Source organism: Zea mays, chromosome 1 (genome assembly GCF_902167145.1).
Source record: "Zea mays cultivar B73 chromosome 1, Zm-B73-REFERENCE-NAM-5.0, whole genome shotgun sequence".
Classification (NCBI taxonomy): Eukaryota; Viridiplantae; Streptophyta; class Magnoliopsida; order Poales; family Poaceae; genus Zea; species Zea mays.
Window position 1 is genome coordinate 122,559,619 of NC_050096.1, and position 6,141 is coordinate 122,565,759.

The window sequence follows — 6,141 nt, forward strand, 5'->3', positions numbered from 1 at the left end:
CGAAATGATGTGATGATGTTATGCTATGTAAAATGGTATTTATTCCGAAGACAGACGCACATCCGCGCAATAAAAACACATAATCTTTTTAAATCAGCATTGACTTTTCGTTGTAAGCCTCCCTTAGGAGCTTCTTCGCCTTTTACCTCAGCGGAATCAGCGTTGACTTTTCGCTGTAAGCCTCCCTTAGGAGCTTCTTCGCCTTTTACTTTCGGCGGAATTAGCGTTGACTTTTCACTGTAAGCTCTGCATTCCCTTTGGAACGACTTTTGAGCAGAAAACTTACACTGCGCTCCCTTTGGAACGTCTTTTTGTAACTTCAGCAAACTTACTCTGTGTTCCTTAGAACGACTTTTTGTTGCTTCGAAGAATTCATACCGTGCCTTTTAAAATAAATTTTTGATAATTCGAAGGTCCTCCTTGCTATCGCAAATCTTTAAGCTTCAACAACTTAAGCCTGTGGAAAAGATATATTTTCCTTGTGGCAAACAACGAAACTATTACTTGAGATTTAAAAAGTGTCCTTTATTACACAGAAAATAAAACTGAATGGAAAAGACTACTATCAAGGTAGGATATTTGTCAATAAATGTGCTTCGACTCTGGCACAGTGCTATTGACTGTGCGAGCTTCGGACTGCTCTCTGAAGTCCCTTTGGTGTTGAGCATATTGACCCCCTTCTGGCTGCTGGCCTTGTTGCAGCGGTGGTGGAGGCGGAGGCTGTTGCCAGGAAGCTTGAGATTGACTCGCCGAAGCAACAGAAACTGCGGGGTGGTTGCCTACATATTCTGGGATATAAGGCGAATGATACGAAGCAGTGTGCATGATCTGCTTCGGCTGACCCTGTTGTGCTGCAGCTTCGGCTATCTCCTTTTGCTTCTGGATGGTAACATGGCACATCCTAGTGGTATGGCCCTTGTTTTCACCACAGAACAAGCAAAATATTCTCCTTGGTTGATCTCCAAATCTTCCGCCGAAGCCCCTGGCACCTCTGCCTCTTGGTGCTGGCGGCCGGAAGGAGCTTTGTTGTTGCCCCGAAGCCTGTGAGGAGCTCTGTGGCCTTTGCTGCTGGCTCCCCTTATCATCATTTTGAGTAGAGTTGTGAATTGACCTAACGTGCCTCGGATAAAATCTTCCTCCGAAGCCCCTGGTCATTTCGGAAAACCTGAAAGCCTCCTCCCTTCTTTGACGAAAATCATTGTCGGCCCGAATATACTCGTCCATCTTCTGGAGCAGCTTCTCCAAAGTTTGAGGAGGCTTCCTAGCAAAGTACTGAGCTGAAGGTCCTGGCCGAAGTCCCTTGATCATGGCCTCAATGACAATTTCGTTGGGCACTGTTGGCGCCTGTGCCCTCAAACGCAAGAACCTCCGGACATATGCCTGAAGGTATTCTTCATGATCCTGGGTGCATTGGAATAGAGCTTGAGCAGTGACCGGCTTCGTCTGAAACCCTTGGAAACTGGTTAACAACATGTCCTTCAGCTTTTGCCATGAAGTGATCGTTCCTGGTCGAAGGGAGGAATACCAGGTTTGAGCAACACTCCTGACAGCCATAACAAAAGATTTTGCCATGACTGCAGTATTGCCACCATACGAAGATACTGTTGCTTCGTAGCTCATCAAAAACTGCTTCGGGTCTGAATGGCCGTCGAATATGGGAAGCTGGGGCGGCTTGTAGGACGGAGGCCAAGGTGTAGCCTGCAGCTCAGCGGACAGAGGAGAAGCATCATCAAAAACAAAATTTCCATGGTGGAAATTCTCATACCAGTCATCTTCGTTGAAGAAATCCTCCTGATGAAGGTCTTTGTGCTGAGGCCTTCGGTTCTGCTCATCCTGAGTAAGATGACGAACTTCTTCAGAGGCTTCGTCTATCTGCCTTTGCAGTTCAGCTAGCATGGCCATCTTTTCCTTCTTCCTCTGCACCTATTGATGAAGCATCTCCATGTCTCTGATTTCTTGGTCTAGCTCATCCTCTTGCGGTGTCGGGCTGACAGCCTTCCTCTTATGGCTTCGGGCCTCCCGAAGGGAGAGAGTCTCCTGATTGGGGTCCAGCGGTTGCAGAGCTGCAGCCCCAGTTGCTGAAGCTTTCTTCGGCGCCATAGCGAAGGTTTATGATTGCCGAAGATGTTCAAAACTCAAAGAGTGGAAGTGAGTTCACCGGAGGTGGGCGCCAATGTTGGGGACTTCTTCTCAAATGCTATGAGTTAAGAAAAAGGCAACACAAAAAATGTTAAACGTTAAAGTCCTTCGTCCTTCGAAGCATTATTTCCCTTGGGATATAATGATTTTCGGACGAAGGTTATGAAGAACAAACCTTCATCAACACAACATACCATAATGAAGAAGGAATCATATGTAATATAAAGGATAACGTAAACAAGTATATATAATCATCAACTCATTTCTATATTATTATTATAGAAAAATAGAAATGAGTTCAAATTACAAATGTACCTTCGGCTCGAAAGAAGGTAAAAAGTACAAGCGTGACGCAAAAGTAAATGCCCAGTCCGCGTGAACAGTACGGGGGCACTGTTCACCTATTTATAGTCACGGGACACAGCCCATGTAAAATTACACCCATGCCCTTTACATTTGGTAGTAATTCTATAGTAATCCTCTGAGGTCTGAATAGCCTTTTCATCTTTAAGTCGGTTTCCTTTTCTGCTATCACGTTGAAGCTTTCCTGCTCACAGCTTCGGCGCTGTGTCAACCTTCGTATTCCTTGGGCTTCTCCCACTGTGGTACCCATTCGAGTCCGAAGATACCTGTTCACGCATTATACTCCAGAAACATTGTTAAATCATGTTTTTGAGGACCTTCGGAAGCCGAAGGCCCCCAACAGGATCTTTGATGGTCCATGGACATGGATCTAGGGTGGATGCCTTGTCTATGAGACAGGAATGGAATTAAGGATTAATGTGCGGATACCTGAGTCAAGCGTTTGAAAGTACTAAACACATGTCAGGAAATATGGTAACCGGTAAGCCTAGTACCAGAGCGAAGCCGGGCGCGGACTTTCCCCCTCACTTGTCCTGAGACGTGGTCTCCCATGCTAGCTATGGTGGGTGCAAGTGCAGCCACTACACGGCGGCAGCCGGGGTCAGTAGGGCATTGCGTGCCAAGGCGGTGAGCCCTGGCCACGAACGGGGGATCGATGGAGACGGTTGATATGTGTGGGGACGGAGTGCCCCTACATGTCGTGTGTTTAGGTTTACCTTGCAAGGTTAAAACTTGATTCGAATCGTCTGCTTCTCGCAGCTAATGAGACTTCTTGACCCCTTGTACTGCATCGAGTAAAAAGTGAAATGAGGATTCTTGAGATAACATGTTGATTGCACTAAATGATTGTTACCATGTAAGCTTATAGAGGAGCAAACCTAGCTTAATTAATCATACTAAAACTGGAAAAGCTAAAACTGTCTTTAGACTCAGTTAGTGCTTTTGGCAAACCAAACCCCTCAACCAAACAACTTCATGGTCTAGAGGTAGAGGAGTAGACTCCTCACACCGGGTAAGTCTAGCTGAGTATTAGTATACCCAGCTTTGCTTGTGGCATATTCTTACAGGTACACTGCAGGACATGGTTGATGGTGTGTGTAACACCCTAGTGTTACCTAGGGTTCTTCTCAGTGCTAACTCAAGAACCATTACCTCATGTTAATCAAATTGAGCAAAAGACACCAAAAACTTGGGAACACAAATTCAACTAAGACTTTTGTCTTAAGAATCATGCCTTAATCATATCATGCACTCAAAGTGGGGAAAATGTCTAAACCCTAGAATAACCTTAAATAGGTCATTTAAGTAAAAAGGAAGAAATTGGTAAAAAGACCATGAAAAACATGGAAACATGGCTTAGGCCAATTATAAAAGTTGAAATGCATTAATTAAGCTACGATATCTGTTAGAAAAGTTTGGCCAAAATAATTAATTAAAATCCCCAAAAAGGCCATCCAAGTGGAGCTCTCTAGGGGAAATCTCAAAATTCAGAGTTCTGAAATTCATCCCTCACCTAGAACTTGAGCACGTTCACCTTGATCCCTAGCTCAAATCCTTAAGCCCCCATTGACAAAGTTGTGCTAAATTAACCCCTCTGCAACGTATGTGAAGATGGCATCAAGATTCGTGCCATAGACACGTCAAATCTGGGATTTCATCTCGGGTTTCAGCAGTGAGACAAACCAAACTTCATCACTCCATATCTTTGGCTCCAGTCAACAAAACCCATAAGCCTCCACACGTAAACTACAAAGGAATGTCAGATGAAGAGATCTCTCAACGGGATCATGGCCATAATTGCTAATATTTGGAGCCAATCCGCACTAGAACTTGACCACTCTCTGTGCAGCCTCGTGCTCGACGCCGTGCCCAAGCGCCAGAGCGCGCACTGGCGCTCGCCCGCGCACACCCTGAGCGCGTGTCAGAGCCACCCCTCGGCCGTGCTCGCCCCCGCCCTTAAAGACCACCCTCGGACGCGCCACACCTCACTCCTCACATACCCCCGCTGACCAGATCCCGTCCTTAGCTCCGGCGAGCTCTGTGCCGCCCGCCCGAGCCACCCGAGCGCCGGCCACCGCGGCCAGCCATTTCTAGGGACCCTTAGCCTCACCCGAGCCTCTAGACAGCTTCCCCGAGGAGTCGTGAAGCTTCTCCCAGCAAGGATCGAGGCCCTGCCCCACCGGAACAGTGAGATCACCGTCGCCTGGCTTCGGTCGCCCGCCACCGCACGTAGACCGAGCTATTAGGTGAACCATTCTTCAATTCCTCACGCCCATTCCTTCCCTGACACCTAGTGAAGCTCACTGACCGGTTCAATTGAACTCTACCGCCCTGGATAGGCTGGAGCCCTCGCCGCCGACGAGCTCCCCCGCCTGCGCACGTGGACCGACCTACTCCGACCATCCCCGACGACGATCCGCACATCAACGTGACCATCACAACCTCCCCTACACCCTCGACTACCTCACCGGAGCAATCTCGCCGCCGGTAAGCCCCTCCGCCCTTTCCTCCGCTGCGGGAACTGATTAATTGGGGGAAGGACCTCGAGTTAGGTTTAGTAAAACTCTAGGGGGTTTTCTGAATTGTCAGTGGCACATGTGAATAGTGACCCAAGGACTAGTCTATAAGGAAATTTGAAAACACTCGCCAGGGACCCCGATGCAAAGTTAGTTTCCATTTAACCATTTCTGATTAATCCTTTTAATAAACAGAGAACTTAGGAAATTCATAACTTGAGAAATACTTATCCAAAATTAGTCAAACCAATTTTGCTGGATTCAAAATATTATGAACTATCAGATAAAAATACTGAACCCCATGTTTACTGTACTAATTTTTAGAGTGTTGAATTAAATAAGGAAACTGTCCAAACCTTATTAATGTAAAGAAAAATAGAAATATTCCTGTGCTAGGCTTAAGAAAATTTGTGGAGGTACATACCCAACATATACACTGTCTAAAAATACTAAGCACCTCAGTGTACAAAAATAACTCAAGATTGTCTATTAAAAACCATATCTGTCAAAACTTAGAGAATTAAGAAAAGCAGTGGAAAATAATAAACATATAAGGAACATATTTTTCCTAGTATACTTAAATGGTAAAGAACATAGTAAAAATACAGAGAACCCTAGTCTAGAGCTAATTCAAGGTTAAATATTTATTAGGCACTAAGAAATCAGGGAAAACCATGGTTAAAAATACAAGGACCACTGTAAAAAGGATAACGAAAATTCAGTAGACTCCTAACTGCTAGAACACTGCTACAAAAATAATAGACACCCCAACACATCATAATAAATGGGTTGAACAATTAAAACTTGGAATTGACCATGTTTTAATTAAATCATGAGAAAGCCTAAAATTGTGCAACAGTGGGCAAACAAAATTTTACCCAATTACTTATGAGGTAAACCACCAGAGGAAAATATAAAACTCAAGTAAAAATGCAGGGTAAAACACATTACCCCCTACCCCGTGAAAAAGGCCATATATTCCAAGAATTTCTACCACCCTCTCCTTAAGCAAAAAGTTGCCAGATTCTAGAATGATTGCTCTTGCACAAATAAGAAGATAGGAAAAATTAGGAATCTGTTGTTTGACATTTTTCAAGTATAGTGGTAGTAGAAAGCACCCTTG